The sequence below is a fragment of the Micropterus dolomieu genome, linkage group LG04 (genome assembly GCF_021292245.1).
Source record: "Micropterus dolomieu isolate WLL.071019.BEF.003 ecotype Adirondacks linkage group LG04, ASM2129224v1, whole genome shotgun sequence".
NCBI lineage: Eukaryota > Metazoa > Chordata > Actinopteri > Centrarchiformes > Centrarchidae > Micropterus > Micropterus dolomieu.
Window position 1 is genome coordinate 17,271,882 of NC_060153.1, and position 18,730 is coordinate 17,290,611.

Below are 18,730 nucleotides of genomic sequence, written 5' to 3' on the forward strand. Positions count from 1 at the left end.
TTCAGGGCAGCTGGGTAGCTAACTAGGCAGAGAAGAAGCAAAGTGTAATGGGTGAGCTCCACAGTGGAGGTCTGCTTTCTCATGGCATAAATATTAAACAGGTGGTATTACTAGAATTTGAATTTTCTTTATATATTTATGTATACAGACATCATCAGAGATGTGAAGATAATGTTAAACTCTGATGTTGTTTAAGTGATTGACTGATTGGCTACTTCAATTACAAAATTACTGTATTGCTTAAAAACAATTTGCTGACCTAAATTCAGCAAATGTTTGTTCATTTGAATCAGAAGAGCTAGTATTTTGAACCAGTCAGCCAATGCATGATTCTGCCTGTCTATTCATTCAATAATGTAATTTCATCTTTTGCCAATAAAGTTTAAGAAAATGTTTTAAAAAACAAACAATATTATGTGCATGTAGTGAATTACATGCATATGTTTAATTTGTTCTGCTTTGACATCTAATTCAAGCTACTGCACATTTATTTGTAAAAAGGGGTCCACATTGTTATGTTTTTGTCCTTTTGTCATTATTTCAACACATATCATTAAGTAAGCAACTTCCCTGAAGAGTAAGACATTTTGGTGGGGTTCATTATTAGCATAAAAACTGGAGCATGTTGCCATTCTGCAACAGCTACGGCAGACGGGTTTCTGTGTATTAAGGTGGTGTGGCAGCTGGTTTGGTCCACATAGATTGTTTCTGACACTGATGGAGCGGAGATGTTTTTACTGTACTGGCTCCAGAACCACATTTACTGCACTCCTCTGCTGTGGCATAGTGCCTACTGCTCAGTGCAAATTAGACCCTCGTGCACACAGGCAAGTATGCACGCTGGTACACACTGCATATACACACACATTTACATACATTCACTGCTCTAATTGCAACGTTGGAACAGTAGCTCTTCAAGGTTTTTTTTCAAGGGGAAACTGTTTTCTAGCAAAAAGCGCAGCACTTCATATCTTCCATAACCAAATGTGACACTTCTGACTCAGGCAGGAAGGATACAGTTGGGGAAGTGGAGAAGCAGGAAAAGAGACCCCTCTGATCCAGAAACCCAAAACCTCATTGTAATTTAGTCATCGGTAGAAGGCAATTAGTGAGGGAAGGACTGGTCTTTGCCAGAGCAAGCAAATGGCTGACACTTGCTGAGAGTAAACTCTGCGCTTTGCTATGAAAGCCCAATTTATGCTGTGCTAATAATGTGACAACAGACAGTGGTTGTTAGTTTGAGGATAATAGCAGGTGCACGTTGAAACTTAGAAGGAAAGAACAAAGAAAGTTTTATCTTGGTGGAAAGGAAAGCAGGAGGTTATCAGCATTTTCTGAAGAGAAAGACTCTGGCGCTCATCTAACAGGGAGGGAAATTAACTGAGGATTTATAGATGCCCCCTCTCACATAGAAGATTAAAGGCAGGAGGTGGAACGCCTCTATTTGTCTCACGACTCATTACAAATGAGGATTTATTCAGACAGGGCTGGGCCAAAAGTTCAAACTTTTGAGAAGGCTGCATCAGCTACTGTATGTGTTGTAGAGCTAAAGTACAATAAGATGTGATAAAAGACGCTTTTTGGTCCAGCTGATCATTGTAGTACACTGTATGGATAAATGAATGAAGACACACACACAATCTAGGACGAAAAGTGCTAGTCAAGAGACTTAAAGACGAGATAACCAAAAAATGGCACGTGCCTGACACAAATCTAGATTTTACAAATTGATCAAAAACAGAATGTGGATGTACCATGAAACGATAAAATAACAAAATTTGGACCCCTGGATAACATTCAATGACAACTTTATACCCAAATGAAGTCTCACTTTCTGCAAAATCTGCGCATGGCAACTACGGTGTGATTAATGTTGAGGAAAGATTGTGGTTGTGGCAACCAAATTACAGTTAAGTTATGTTTAAGGTTGGGTAACTAAAGTACTTGGTTAAAGTAAGGGAAAGATCAAACTTACATGAATCACACGTCTGTGACGGGACCTCCCCGACCTCCACACCTTTCCACGTCACAATGTAAGGGGCATACTACTTCTTGCATGGTGGTTAACGTAAATTGTGAGGTGTGGAATTGCAGGGATACTGGCCTGGAGAAGGGGCATTTAAAAAAGGGTTTTGTGGAAAAAGAAGCTATGACTATTTCCTGTGTTGGCTCACTATTATGAGCTTACAGGCAGGTGAATGGTGTGTGCTTTCCAGTGAAAAGCAAGTGGTTGTATAATTTATGTCTAGAATCATTTTACCCCCAATGTGTTATCGATTCTGTAGATATTCCTTTATATTTGCTCTGGCAGGAGGTTGACTCTCAGCTACAGGATGATTGCACTGCTCAGTGGAAGGAAAATTGACTATAATTATCAAATAGGCCACTTAAACTTAATCTAATGAAAATTACTTCAGAAAATAGTTCGACCTCCTAGTGCAGGTTTTTTGTCTTAACATCTTGCAGCTGATTTATGAGCTGTTCCACAACATTTGATATGGATCAACTTTATGTTTTTATTTTTCAAATTTTCTGAAAATACTTGTTTCAAATGTCTGTTTCCCCATCTGTGCAAATACCCCCCCCCCCCGTCAACACATTCACAACTTGCCCATTGTGCTGTAATCTACACTGTTGTGTCTAAAATATGAAATCCTCTGCGTTGGCAACAGAGGTGTCATTTCCGATGAGGTCACTGACCAAGGCAGCAAACCAAACACTAGCCACTGTTATTCTTTTCCTTAAATCCCACTGTTCTGTTTCTTTTTTCTCTCAATCTTTGTTTGTGATCGCCTAATTCTTTATTTTTTCACTGACCTTGTTTATTATTGGGGCTGTGAGTTAATTTAATTTCCAGGCCACTGCTCAAAACTGCTCGCAGACATCCAATACCGTCTTTCTTTCTTTCTAAAAGTGGAAACTGTAGTGCTCAATGTTCCTGGATAATGAAACGCTGGCTGTCACAGGAGGCAGGACAAAGGCCACAGCCTTTAAAGACTTACTGTTGTACTGATCTTTATTTTCTTGTAAGTGTCTGACGAATCAAATATTTCAACTATTCTGATGTTTGAAAATAGCGAGAAGTGAAATAAAATGTATACCAAGGTGATCTAAAGAATCCTTAACTGAGAGAGTAATTTCTTCTTTAGATTCAAGACTCCAAATATTTAAGAAGTTAATGTACAAAATGTACCACCTGGCTGCTGTTAGAACTGAAATAAAATAGCTTAAAACACTAAAAAGTTGCATAATAATTAGATTTAAACAATTAGATATCAAATATTACCCCTTATTAGGAACTGTATATTTAATTTTACTTGCAAGTTAAAAAAGAGCCAAAAATGGTAATTAAATCACCTGCTAATGCGAGGCTTGTTTAAGAAATTTTCTCAAACCAAAATGATATTTCATTTCATTGATTTGTCTTATTAGCCTTGTTTTTGGCACTTTTAGAAAAAGAAACAGTACTGGAAACAACCCCTTGGGGACAAGTGAAATAAGACTCAATATTTGTACATGTGTGTTTCTGCTTGGCATTGAAATATCAAGAGTAGAAATTACATTTATATCCTAATAATTTGCAACAACAAATATATTTTCATTGTTTTTACCTAGTAAATGCTCGTAGCTCATATTCTTTTATGATTATGTTCAGTCACCCACAGCATTTGGTTAAGGTTAGGGAATAGTTGCGGCCTTGATGTGAGTTGAAGTGATTTGAAGCACAGGATGTGTTTACTTTACTAACATTTAACTGAAACCACAATCTTTCCCTAACCGCAAGCAGGTCCTGCACTTTGTATGACCACCATCCACTTTGATCACCTCTCAAGGACAGTACGTCTAACACAAGAAAAAAATGTTGCCAGGGAACATAAACCAGAGAGGAATGACATTTCCACTTCCAAGCATAATTTGCTAAACAAATTATTAGTATATGAATGCAATTTCTATGAGACAAAGTTACAAGAATAAGAGTGAGCTAAAAAAACAAAAAGATTGCATTTAAAAATTCTTCAAAGCCACAAATTACTGACAGGAGCATGGTTTGCATCAGCTACTGTTGATACTCCCACTGCCCCCTGACAGACCAGGGGAAAGATGAGGCAGAGGAGGAGAGCATTGGGAGCAAGCCACCCCCTCGCTGCTACCTTTGGCAGGGCTCCATTTTTCTATCCATCTCCCTCTTTCTTCACCCCACTCTTCCTGTCTTCCTCAGAGACTCCGGGAGACAGGAGAATCATCTCCCATCGGTTATCCCTCATGCTCCACCTCAACTTTCATCTCTAGCCAACGACCTGTCCTGGCTGTACAGGAGAAAAATACAACCAAAACAAGGGAGGGGGAACTCGAAGGGGGAAAAATAACAGAAGGACAAATGCATTCTCCAGGTTCTTTTTTTATCATCAGATGGACATCTGGATATCTACAGTGACCTGGTACATAATCATTTCAATATCTGCAAGTGTCTCTTGAGGTTACAGAGCAGGAGACAGACAAAGTGAACGAGACCGAGGCCAAGTTTTTCTCGCTGTGTCATACAGGTCCAGGTCTTAGCTTCAGAGAAAACACAGAGGGGCCCCATTTGGAAATTAATTTTCACCATAAACTATCATCTCATAACACAAATATTACCTTTAATGACTCAATTTCCTTATAATTTCCTTATCGAGCCCCGTAATTAGGCCCATTTGTTTGCTTTGTCATCCTCCAGTGATATGGGCCTTTTGTTATTAGAAACTGAGAGGGGACTCATGTGGGAATCTGATGACTTATTCTAGTGGAGGAGGGGGTCTCCACAGCTGCTGAGGAGCCCCTGCAACACACACACACTTGCACACACACACACACACACACACACATACAAACACCACATTACAACCATAGAGGCAGCCCTCATCCTGCAACACCAAGACTCAGCAGCAGCGTACTGGTAGCACGCTGAATCAAGCGCCTCTCTAGCGTCTTTATCTCTCCCCACTTCTCTTTTCTCTTGCTCACGCTGCCTCACTCTCTCACTGTGTCTCTAGCTATCTCTCTGTCTCGCCAAGTCACCCCTATAGTCTCTCTTTCTCTCTCCTCTCTCTCTATAATGGGCCTTCTACAGAGGAAATCAGCTGAGGCCAGTGCTTTTCTGAGCCTCTCTCTCTGCTCTCAGCTGGACACAGAGCCTAATTAATTGGCTGTATTGTCCCAGAGGGAGCAGAGCCAGCAAGGGGAAGGGGTTATAAGGAGGGGAAAGTGTTCAGCAAAATAGGAGAGGGCATGGCTTTTATTCTACCAGATTTATTTTTTTTTGTCTTTTCTGAAAGACAGAGAGGGAGAAGATTCTGTGTTCTCCTGTAACATGATGGAGAGAAAGTGTGGATTTTTGGCCCCTCACCCCACTATTTGTCTTATCTGTGAGACCTAATGAGTGATGGATTAACCTGGGATCACCCCAGGCAAATTGAGATGACCCGGCAAACTTACCCTAAGCACTCTCCCAGAAGTCTGCATTCCACTTCACGCAACCAATCAAATACACACACATAAACATAGTCTTTTGTGCCATCTCTCAGGAAAATGTCATCCTCCTTAAAGGATGTAAACATAGGTTTCTTGTAGAGTTAGGTGTCATCAATTATTAAGCAAAAAAGCATAAAAATGACACCATAAATAATGGCCCTGATTTCTTTACGTGACTCTGGACACATTATCAGTTTCAGTGGCATTGAAACATTATGACTACCACCTGTTGAAAAGCTTAATTTGCGACAAATCTATCTTGTGTTTTACCAGTCAAGGCTGCAAACATGATCCCATTCTGCAAAATCTGATTTCCAACAACAAACTATGAACTTCTTAACTTTGAATTAGAAATCATACACATCAGTCTAAGAGAAAACATTGCCTGCAAAGCATCATTTTTTTGTAAATCTGTCTACTTTGTACTGACCTCTGCTGACTGAGATCTCTTTGTGCAACTTTGTCAGCCTGCTGCCTCCAAATGCTGCCAGCTTCATTTACCAGCTTGTTTGGTCGAACAGTCTGCCATGCTTAAAAACAAAGATATAAAGCTGATGTATGACTCTTGGCTGTCTGCATTACTGCTGGTTATATAGACAATCACTGGCCCACACACACTCAGACACACAAACCCTAACTGTGACTTCAAGGCATCCATGACGACCGGGTGCTACAAACCTCTGGTGACATGCTGGCTGCCACAAACACACTCACACACACACATACACACCAACACCAGCACCATGACTTATATGGGAAAGACAAAGACTTTGGTGATAAATCACAGTAAGAACACACACACACACACACACAGTGTGTGTGTGTGTGTGTGTGTTTGTGTGAGAGAGAGAGAGAGAGAGAGAGAAAGAGGGGGAAGGAGACATAGCAGATGCATGAAGGTAAAAGAACAGATTAACAATACATGTTCAGTTCACTAAAATCTTATATCATAAAAGAGTAACTCTACGTCAGACCCTATTGCAACTTAATCTGCATCTGCAGTCTAAATATTTACAACATAATTAACCACCGCTGACACTTTGTTCCTCAGAGGCGGCTTCTAGCTGGTCGCAGTTCACTCAGATGACGACAGCAATGTGCTACAGGAACAGCGGGGGGCGCTCTGATCTACACAGCTAGCTGCTGTGTCGGGGTGTAATTTCGTCCAGCCATTAATCATCTGTAGCTGTGAGTGTTAAGGACCCCTGATCGGGCCTGATTTGCTCAGCTCGTGCTAGGTGGTCCTGTTGGCGTGTAGTGCGACTGTTGCCAGAGACGTTTTTGCCAGCACTTTCACCTTGAATCAAACGCTGAGCTGTTGCAAATACAAAAGCCTCCTTCTCTTTTATCTCTCTCTCTCTCCCCCTCACACACACACACACATAAGCGAGTATCTGTTTTTTATTGTTGTTGTTGATGCTGTTACAGCCCTATCAGTTACAGGGAGATTGTGGTGGAGCTGTAACAAGCTGCACCAAGGCTTTCATTTTTAAGTGTGAACAGGCTTGGATAATTGTAGCATAATGTACCTACACATGTTGCACCAGCTTCAGTACACCTTCTACCTGGAAGTACAAGGGGCAACGCAGCATGCAAAGATTTTACATTTAGTCAAATTAATATTGCGTTAACTAATTTCTGCAAGGCACAGCCCCAAAGCACGGCACAGGAGGATGACGTTCTTGTCTTAAAATCACTTTCTGTCTTTCTCGCTTCCTTTCTTGCCTCCAGCCCACATTATATATTTGCTTTGGCTGCAAACACTTGCCCTCCTCTTGGTAACCGTGTAGTAACCCGCTGCCACACAGAGGAGCTGCTGAGGTCATCAGCCCTGATCCTCTACAGCACCGCTGGCCCCAGCCTCAGGATCAGGTCTCACTTGCGCACACACACACCACACACACACACACACGTTCACCACTTTTTAACTCTAAAAAGCTGCCAGTGCTTACGCATACATCTCTCTCTCTCTCTCTCTCTCTCTTTCTCTCTCTCTCTCTCTCTCTCTCTTTCACACACTCACTCAGTGTTTTTCTACCCTGTTTACTAATCCTTTTATGGCCCCCTGTTAATAAGTGAGACAGCTCTGGTCAGTCTGGGGGCGGTAATGAATCAGTATCTTGCTAACAGTGTGTTTCAGACTGATGACTGCATGGATGAGTGACCTGGCTGAAACATGAACTGGTGGCACGGTGGTCCAGTGGACAACACTGTGACCTCCCAGCAAGAAGGTTGTGGGTTCAAACCCCGGTCGTTCCGGCCTTTCTGTGTGGAGTTTGTATCATCGCCCTGTGTCTGCGTGGGTTTGCTCCGGTTTCCCCCACTATCAAACTGATACATACATCTAGAGTTGGTCCCCAGGCGCTGCACAGTGGCTGCCCACTGCTCCCTTGAGGGATGGGTTAAACGCAGAGAATGAATTTCCCAACATGTATGTGACAATAAAAGGTTTCCCCTTCTTCTAAAGGGGAACTCCACTGATCAATGTCTGTTAACAGGTGTTGGGGAGTACTACAGCAAATATGAAAAAAATATATATATTATATATTGCCTGTTGTGGCAGAGGGAGCTGCACAAAGTCTGATCAATTGCCTCAAGTGATGTCACTTGAGTCAGCATTGGTTGGGGCTAAAGACTACATGTTTCAAACATTTTTTTAAAAGTTAGAGAGGTGTGGTTTACCAGACCTCTGTTTGAGGCTAGCGGCTTGGGGCTACATTAACCGAACTGTTGGTTGAGCTGCATTGTGGGTATCGTAGGCACCAAATTTTTGGAAGGTGAATGTGTGCAATAAAGATGATTTCTCTGTTTGGCTGCATCAATTTTTATGATTCTTTTTTTTGTCCAAAGTGAGTCAGACAAAGTTATAGGAGTGCAATGCTAAATCAAGGAGTCCTCTTTTAAGAACCACTGGCTCCTTTTTTCCCAAACCGGTCTCACTTCCAAGTTGTCAGATACTGCTGCTTCATTAGCGTCATTTCTGGACACACCCACCATGAAAGTTAGGTGATGTAGTATAAAGAGTGAGCAAGTCCGCATGTGGAAGAGGAGGTGGGGTCGGTGTTTGGGTGGGAAAAACAAATACTGGACTTTAATCCAGAAAACCACTGTTCAAGTCCTGTGTGAAGCCAAAAGAAGGTTATTTCTTTTAAGTAACGTCCGTAAGTGAACGCCAAATCAGGTACAAGAAGTAATTTAGTCTTTTCATAAACCTAACCAAGTTGTTTTTGTGCTGTTTCACAGTTACCCATGCAAGATTTATTTTGAAAGTCTAACCGGACATTTCATTTCTATTCTATTTTTTATTTAATGTGCATGTTTTTTATCTGTTCTTATCTGCTGTGTTATGTTGTATCTGGAACTGTTGTAACAACTGAATGTCCCAATTGTGGGATCAATAAAGTCTACCATATCTTATCTGATTTGTGATTGCTAACTTGAGTGCGGAGCCCTGCACATCCACAAATGATGCTAGATGTCAGAGCATTTTCTGCTGTTCACTTCCAGTAAGATGGCACAGACTGTGTCCTGCCTGATTAGCCTCTGTCAGCCCTGTGTAACAGCGTTCACTCTGGAGCGTAAATGTGGCTGCTTGATATATAGGAGAAGCACGCAGGTGTGATTCATAGAGCTGGTGAGTGAGGCACTGCAGTGTTTTGTGTCTAATGTGTGAACACATGCTGATGTTGTCTGGCATGGGTTTTGATTACCCCTAATCATCCCGCTCAAACCAAAACCTTTCCATTACACACAAACACCTCTGTCTCCCTCCTGCTCGATCGCTCTCTTTCTGTCTCTCTCTCACCAACACACACACACACACACACACACGCTCACCTGTGGTTCATGCCAAACTCACAGCACACAGACTCTCAGCTAATACAAGCTTTCACTATGGCATCAAGTCACCAATTAATTCATTAACAGACATCTCCCAAGGCACTGAATAGCTGCTCACATCCTGCACAGAATTACTGTTTGCCTAAACACCCACTGGCAGACAACACAGATTAAGAGACACTCATGCATGCTTGCACAATCTCTTTCTCCCGCTCTCTCTCTAACATACACATACACACACACTACAGCAGAAATAAATACGCAATACAACGTCAAGGCCTACTGGCAGTGAAGACAGACACATGGAAACACTCACACAAGCATGCACACGCACAAATATAAACAGGTAACTGGCAGAGACAGGTATCAACAGAGACTGAGAAGAGCATCTTGTGTCTGCCTGTCGCTAGGGGAATTAAACATGAGGAGCGACCTGTTGAGTGGTGCGTATGTATACAAGTGTGTGTGCAAGTATGTGAAAATCTTGGAGTTGCCTGTATTCCCTCATGTCCTTCCCCTTTTGGGAGCCATCCTGGTCATGTTTGAACAACTGTTTTGGTGAATTTGTAATGTATTTAACTTTTTGCACCTAAGGCGACCAGCTATGATCGAGCTCTCGGCACTGTCAAAGAGCACGACTTCCAAAAAAAATAATGAAACAGCTGTCATCGCTGTAAAGAAAAACCTACTTTTTTAATCAGATTGTTGAAAATCCTTAGTGTGCCCAGATTTCTCTCTTGAGAATATACCTGACAGCGTAAAAACATAGTATGATGTGTGTGTGTGTGTGTGTGTGTGTGTGTGTGTGTGTGTGTGTGTGTGTGTGTGTGTGTGTGTGTGTGAGCTATTCTAGCAACTAATATTGAGTAAGAGGAGTGCTGTGTTAAAAGGAGAGAAAGAAGAGAAAAAGAACCGCTTGGATCATTTTGTCCCGACCAATTATCACCAGGTGCTGGATGAGTGCCCCACAGATTGGACAGAAACATTTTCAAATGCAAGACACACACACACACACACACACCCACACACACCCACACACAGCATGTTTTCACCTACAGGTATGCACTGTTTCTGATCATAACAATAAGAAAAATGATGATAAAAATGGTGATGACAATCTGACTTTCTGCTCTGGCTGGATGTTGTGATAAACCAGCCACAGTCCACGGTGAGTTCAAGCACCAGTGAGGGTGACAAGAGGAAGTGAGCACAGGCCAGAAGCCAACAGAGTAACACAATGTGGCTTTCCTTCAGAGGCAATATGGCTCCCGACCAAACCGTTTCTCAAAAACAAGGTTGAGGTTCCATTTCTGGTACAGGCATGCGCACAGTTCCTTGCGTGCCCATGCTCACACATGCACACAGACACTGGCTAAAAATGTGGACTCATACTGTGAGCGGGATCTGTGTTGCATTATGTGTTGTAGCCAAAGCAATGAAACAAAACCACGGCCGCAGAAATGCTCACTTCGCCCAAAAGACCCTGAATCCAACAACAGACACACGGGCTGTGAAATTTCAGAACAGATTTGGACTTTTCTGACAAGTGAACTCATTCTATCACCCCAGTCAGTGCGACCTGAGCTTTGTCGAAGGCAGTAAAATGGATTGTAATGAAAATGATATTTTTCCACTTGAGACTAATACCAGACAACATGCAGATAACTCAGTAGTTTTATGAATGGTGGCAGCCTCCCTTATATTTCTCTCTCAGCACAAACACAGACACACACTCTTTCTAATTACTGCTTTGTGCGTTAACTGCCTGTTTTTATCTGTACATATATATATATACTCATTTTCACTCTTCAAAGGCCTGTCATAATTTATTACCTGTGCAAATACTGCAATTCCATCAAAATGTAATTGTTTCTTGAACAGGCCTCATGGCAAGCAACAACTAGCTCCAAAGCTCAAAAGGGCTGCTGCCAAATACTGACATTAATAGCTTCAAGATCTTCTATGTTTCAAAATACTTAACAGTATCTGCATTATTTGTCACATATATTGCATCCATTTGAGCCTAACAAATTATCTCACTCCTGGGATTGTATGGTCTCTGGTTACAGAGGTTCTCAAAGTAGCACGTTTATAAACATCCTTTGATTGTAATGGCTTCATTTAATCATTATTCTTAAATACAAATACTTTGATATCCTTCTGGAGCCAGATGACTGAAACATTGTGCTATATACGCAAATGAATCTACTCTGTCTACCTCTGACCCAGGCCTGGTGACTATTTTTGGTCCAAGGGGATGGTTCAAGGGCCTAGGAACAGAATTTACCTCCTGACACCAACCGAGCTGTTTGATCTATTTTCAGTTCGCCCGGCAACAAAATGTTTACAGTTCGTGTATCCATAATCGGACAGAACGGCAGCCTTTTATTGTCGCATTATATCCTTGAAGGATTATCAATAAATCTAATCAACAATGTATTTTTATTTCATCTGTGTGTGTGCAGTTCATACAATCGGGCTCCAGCGCTGCATCAGCGCTTAACAGCTGTGAATAATGAAGTTAAAATGTCCAGTACTTTAAATCTGAAATGCAACTACCTTTTAAATACCTGGCAAAGATCCTCAGCAAAATTATTAATGAGCAGTGTGACAGGTCTCTCACACATTACCCCCTCGTGTACACACATAAACACACACACTCCCAGTATTCGTGAGACAACTCGAGCACTGGCAACAAATGGACATTTCAACATACACATGCAGACCTATAGAGTCTCCTGAGATCCCAAAACATGCTGCACAGAGTTTGCCATTATTACTGCCTTCTCACTGCATGTGTGTGTGTATCTTTTCTGGCTGTCTCTTTTTTGTGTTTGGTTACAGCCCTTGATATACCGTACCGTCAGCCTTGCTTACAGTCTGCGTTGGCTCAGTGGCCATGTTTCTGTCTGTTTGAGAGATACAACAGGTCTCAAAATCTAAAACAGAAGGGTGAGCCGGTCATCTGGACCATGAGCAACTTATTTTTTGCAGCGGTTTACAAAACGAGTCATAAACACTGATAAGAGCTCAGGCAAAAGAGATTCTTGAAGCGAGAGAGAGGCCATTCCCCCCTGTTTGAACTGGCGGCTAAAGACCTGAAGAAAATTCTGCGTGTGTGTGTATGTGTGTGTGCCTACAGGTGTGTGCATGTCAGTAGAAAGATGTGAGTGCTGACTGATGAAGAAGTGAAGGTAAGGAATAGTAAGACGGTGCAAAGTGCAAAGCTACTCAGTCAGTTCATTCCCAGCTTTGTTTGCTGTGAGCGGGACTAATAACGCATCCTGCGGCACCTTTGAAGATGAATGATGCCGGTTTATAAAGGTGTACGGTGAGCTGCTCAAACATTAACCAGACCTTCAGTCATGTCTGAAAGGTACCAAATGAACATGACAGCAGGTAGACATCTGAAGAAAAGCCTGTAGAACATCTTCGTTCCCCAACTGACTTGATGTATTTTAAATGAAAAGCATCACTTCTACGTACAAACAAAGGTGGAATGTCTGACTGGTAGGATAATACAGAATAAAATTCTGCTTTCTGTTTTGAAGACTTGAGCCTCATACTTAAAAAACACTAACAATAGGTCATCTGCCAATGACTCCCACAACGACATACTGTATATAGCCACTGGAGAGTACCAGCGACAGGCGAATCAGACATTTGTCATCATGGTAACAGTTAGGGCTGAACGATTTAGGGAATAAATATAATTGCGATTTTTCAACCAGATATTGCGATTTTGATTAAATTTTTGATTTAAATTTTTTTTAAGTTTAGCTAAAGTTCAATATTCACTGTCAGTTTATTTTTGACGGAAACTGCATCAAGAAGCACACAGCAGATGACAGGAAGTCAGGCACAGAACGGCATAGAGAATCCGATCGATTTTCAACATAAAATAACCTGTGCAGACTCCTGGTCGTATATCAACAATAAACATGGTTAAAACAGATGAAAACCCCCCAAACAGTTTAACTGCGTAGCCTACTTAACTGTAGTAGAAGTAGACAACCGAGCAAATCAACAAAATCTGAACAAGTCAGCAAAATCAGGCAGGCAAAATGCTCTTACTCTGAAATGCTCCATGTGGGAAATGGAACCTGCGGAGAGCGGCAAACACAAAACCGGCTCACAGAGAGACATATAATAATTAACCTGCATTTTAATCGGCGTCTTCACGATTAGCTAATCACGTTCTTTGAAATCGTAATTTCGATTTGGAAACGATTAATCGTTCAGCCCTATCAACAATAATACACGTAGTCAACGTTGTGAAATGGTCACAGTTTGGTTAGGTTTAGGCACCAAAACTATTTGGTAAGGTAAAGGAAAAGCGCATGGTTTGGATTAAAATAATTCAGTTCCGCTAGTAAGCTACGTGACGTAACTTACATGTTAAAATAAGTAAACGTTTGAACTTTTGGTTTCACATGGGACACAAGCAGCTGTCTCCTGGTCGAAAGTCCTGTGTTTGTTTGACCTAACCACCTCCCTCGGCCTCTTCCCTACACGGCCTTTGTGGCTCTTTATACTACCTTACTTGACTTCTCATCCTGATTAGCCACTAGGGGTTACTGCCTAACAAAGATAAATGGGTTGTATGGGTTGTAACAAGGTGCTTGCACAGACGGACTATATGTCCCTCTAATATTTTAACACTGTCACATATCATTAGTCTGTGATACTTGATAGTTTATTTCTTACAGTTAATCTGATAATTCAACCTGAACTGTCTGTTTCTACTTCAGTTTGTGACTTCACAAAACATTTGACACCTGACAGAGAGAATATGCGAACGAACAGCAGACAACATTTGATCGACTGTACATTGGGGCGTCTCTCTGATTATGGCAACAATTGCTGAAAGCAGAACATGTCTGATGATGGCATTGCTTTCTGGACTGTTTATGGCACAATGTACATTTCTGTATTTTCTGTGCTGTGCTTGTCTGAGAGCTGAAATTTGGTGCACAACATTTAGCAAGAAACTGCAGGAAATCCTAAAATTGATTGTTACTGATACTGTCGCTGGAAAATTATTAGACTCCACTGTAGTTGTTCTGGAATTAATCTTAAACATCATTAAGGTTTGGGCAGTAATCCATGAAACAGCATTGTGGGCACAGCTGTTTTTAAGTGTTTACGTATGTTTGCTTGAACAAGTTAATATTCACATCTAGTCGAGGCAAGATTTTTTTTTTACCCCTGACGGTTTCAAGGTGGAAATGCACTAAGTGCATAAAGACAACTTAAAGAACATATTTTAAATCTATACAAGTGGTTTTGGCTTTAAAACTCAATTATTTTAATGGGTATCAAATCAACCGTGTCAACTTTTCTGCGCTGCAGAAGTCACATACCTCTGAGCAGCACCTGGGAACATTTGAGTGAACTCTGTGATTTCTGCAGTGTAGATTTTGAGATATTGAGGCAAAACAAGCAGCAGGTCTGTTCAAACCGTCCAGCTGACACACTGGGCTTTAGGAGTGGGAGACTCCTCGTGTGCAAACAGTCATAAAGGAGTAAAAACAGCAAGGCTGGGAAAGAAGATTAGAGCGAGCCGAGAGAATCTCTTCCAATTCACTGAGTGACTGTACTGAGTGTACAGGTTCAATGCACTGACAGAGCTCTGAATTTGTAAGTGGAAGAACGGTCGAAAAAGTTTTTACATTCCTATTGGCCCAATAAGGTGCGCCTGGAAAAAAAAAGACAATTGTCAAAATGTCACTCTGACCCTTTATTTCCCGTTTCTCTCCCCCAACACATTTTTCTCATCATACTCCCCTCTCTCGCTTACGTCCATCTCTTTCATTTTCACTATTGTCGTCCTGCTCCATCTCCAGGCCCTCCCTCTGTCCCTGCTTCTCTCTGTGGTGCAGTGCCGGTCCCCTCATTCTGCATGCCTTCAAGCTGTCTTTCTAATCTTCCTGAATTATTCAAGACACTTTCTTCTCTTCTTCTTCTTTCTTTCTTACCCAGCTCATCAAGTGAACTGCACAAACCTGAAAACGGGGTGACTGGGGTATAAGAATTAAGCATTGAAAGACTGCAGCCGTTTCTCATCACAGACTTATTAGCAGAAACAAAGTCACCTTCCTGGGATTTCTGTGGAGGAGCTCCACATTTAGCCATTGAAGCTTGCAAGAGAATTCTGACAGGCCATGATGCATCCATCAGACATTTCCTTCTACCTTTACTGCAAACTCGGATTAGCACCTCTAAACTGAGATTGAAAGAGGTCTCTGTTGTGCCTATTGAACTCATTGCATTAGAAGCATTTTCTCTGGAGAGTCAATAACCCAAATGGAGGGAGGTGCACACTTAGGAGCACATGAGTGTCCTGTAAGATCCTGATGGAAGTAATCAAAGTGCACTTCAAGAGAAACACAGAGACAGACCTGTGTGTTCAAATGTGCTTTTGTGACTTTTTTTCTTCTTTCTTTCCAGAGTTCTTTTTTTTTTTGTGTGAAGATCAGGGAATATTGGAGGAGCTGACGTCAGTTCTGACCCCACACTGTGCCAGGCCTTTCACAGCCCACAGAAACACTTCTGTGATAACTACATCCTTATGAGAGTGCAGTGACATTCACAGTGCCGTCATTAAGAGGGAGTGCAAAACTCTCGGATTTTGGTGAGATCGCTAGAGTTGTCCAACTTGAATGCACCCATCCATCAAACACACTTCCTTCCATTGTTCACTGCCCTTATAGAGGTGCGGTTTCTTCCTCACTTTGAGATTAACCATTTGCTTTGGTATCACACACACACACACAAACACACGTACACACACACACACACACACACACACACACACACACACACACACACATCTCGGTAACCTATGTGGCAAACTAAATATCTTGCTGGCAACATTATGGGTGCTGCAAGTGACAGTCTTTTATGGCTCCTGTGTGGAACATATTAAATGTGCAGGTTTGGTAATTAACGAAGTGTCATAGATATCAACTAAACAAAATAATTAATTTGTATGAATTAACGAGTTTTCTCGTTTCTTTTCCACACATGTATTACTGTAGATCATGTAGTAATTTAAAAGCTGTAAATACAAATCTCCCTCTATTTTTAGATGTGATCATAAATGTAATATTGTAATACTGAAATCTTTGTGTATCGTCTGAACGCTGGGATTTACACCACATCAGTCTTTATTATGGAGTGCTTCTCATGTTGACAAATAATAATTGAAAATGTATTCTGCTGTTTTTCTTGATAAGATTCTTATCAGAAGTATAACTGATTTTAAATTGAAGGCTGGATAATGTGGAGTTAAAGTAAAAAAGTACTCAGTCTGGCATCTGTTACCTGACAATAGTCTAAATTTAAAGAGTAAAAAAACCCCTTATGCCTCGGTCAGCGTCAGTCACACAGTATGTACAGAATGTAGATATTTCCACAAAACTGCGCCTGTTGAGTAGTAACACCATCTCTTCTGCCAGTGAGAATATGTTCAAGCTTTAGAAACGGACAACACCGGCAAACAAAAACCTTTTAAACAGCTGCTGTGTGTCAAAGCGGCTGACATGTGCTGCGACTGTCAAACAATGTGGAGCCTCTTTCCCTGCAGACCAGCGGCAGAATGGGAAGAATAAAGCTTTGGATTTGTCTGTTTTCTGTGACTGTGTGGAGTCGCGCTGTTATAGTCTCTGTCATTAATATCATTCTGCCTCTCCTTCTGTTACTCTTAACTGTCCTGCTCACAGCACACCTGTGCAGGAGCCGGACCAACATCAAATTTCAGCAAGTCTTGTTGTTACTCTGCAATCTTCAAAATTCAAATGCTTTTCTGACAAACTCAAAAGACAAACTCAAAACAATGCCAACAGTGAATTTGATTAAAAGCCAAATGTCACATAAGGCCTGTGGAGTTGATGGTGAATACAGATCTGGACTCAAGATTTCATTAAATCATCACACATAAACACTAAAAGCACATTTTTGGGAATTTGGACAGCTTTAGAGATGTGTGATCCCACCACAATTTAGTGATGCACACTCTACTTGGAAAGCTGCAACATAATTCAGTAATTTCATTCATATGTACAAACAATCTTCCAGGCGCCTTTCTCTCAACTTCAGACTTCTTTTCTTACTGTAGCTGCATGTTAACAACAGAAATTAAATTGACAGAAACCTGGATGATCCTGGATTGCATCTGTAATCTCAAGGTTCATTATGTCTGTGCCAGGTTGCAATAAAAAACACATATACTGTAACTTTGATCAGATTGATCACTCCGCATCTGATGAAACATGTTGGCTCTCAGACACAAAACGCAGCAGCATAGATATGATAAGAGATTTGCTGTTTGTTTTTTTGTTACACCTTTCTGTTTAGGATAGAAAATACTGTTTTATACTGACAGATTTAAATGCTTTACTTTCTCAGCTTGTTTTTCAGTTGTGCCTTGATCATAAGTGTGAGTGAATAATTCTAACAATAATTATGAAAATATCCAAACTGAAAGTAATTTTCACTGTTGTTATATATTTTTTTGAATTAAAATATAGCATTAATGCAATAAAACTACAGCCAAATTCTATTATTCAAATTTACAATTGGCAAAACGATTTGATATCTTAGAATGGAATAAGAATAAATTAATACCGTAATGATATATTTATAGTTTTATTCTCAACCACAACACCTGACATTTTGATACATCCTTTCAACTTGATTTTGATGCAGAAAATAATTAAGTGATGATAAAAAAAAATTACCACTGCAGTGGGTTTGTTGCAGGGTTCTTCAAATAAATTAGAAGGCATCGCTTTATTGCAGCGGTAAAGTCAAGCTAGGGCAAATGTTCCTGGGGACGATTAGGCTCAGTGGTCCCGTTTGAGGTGGTTTAAAAGCCTCCATTATGGCCTACAGCAAGCTAAATGGACTGTCAAATTGCATTTCATGTTGCATGTGACTTAAACCCAATTTTATGCTCGTGGACGCGCGCCACAATATCAGACAAAAAATGTGGCTTTGCTGTGGTCATGTTTAAAGGGAATGTTCAAGTTTGAGATTAATGAGCTGAAGCTGTAAAATTAGTCACAGATTGGTCATAAAATAGCCTACACTAAATGATTGTTCTTATTATTATTACTATTGTTTTGTGTCTTTTACATTGAAAGCAACATCAAACGCTTAATTGTGAATGACCAAATTTCACAGATTTTAGCCTACATTACATCTATCATTTAACAATGCCTGATCTCTCTCTCTTTCTTTTACTATAAAATATTTCCACTGTAGCCGACATTTTATCTTAAATTCATACCAGTCCGTCCAACAACCACAAATAAAATGTAGTCTATCCTACATGCAGCTCTGCTCAGCATCAGAGGCAGCCGCTCCGGGATGGACTTAC

At 40.9% G+C, this 18,730-nt stretch overlaps 1 protein-coding gene across 2 annotated transcripts in view; it reads right to left on the minus strand.

Annotated features, from left to right (window-relative positions):
- The window catches only part of ntn1a (netrin 1a), a 71,461-nt gene that overhangs the window by 51,387 nt on the left and 1,344 nt on the right, over positions 1-18,730 (minus strand). The gene's annotated exons all lie outside the window — the stretch shown is intronic.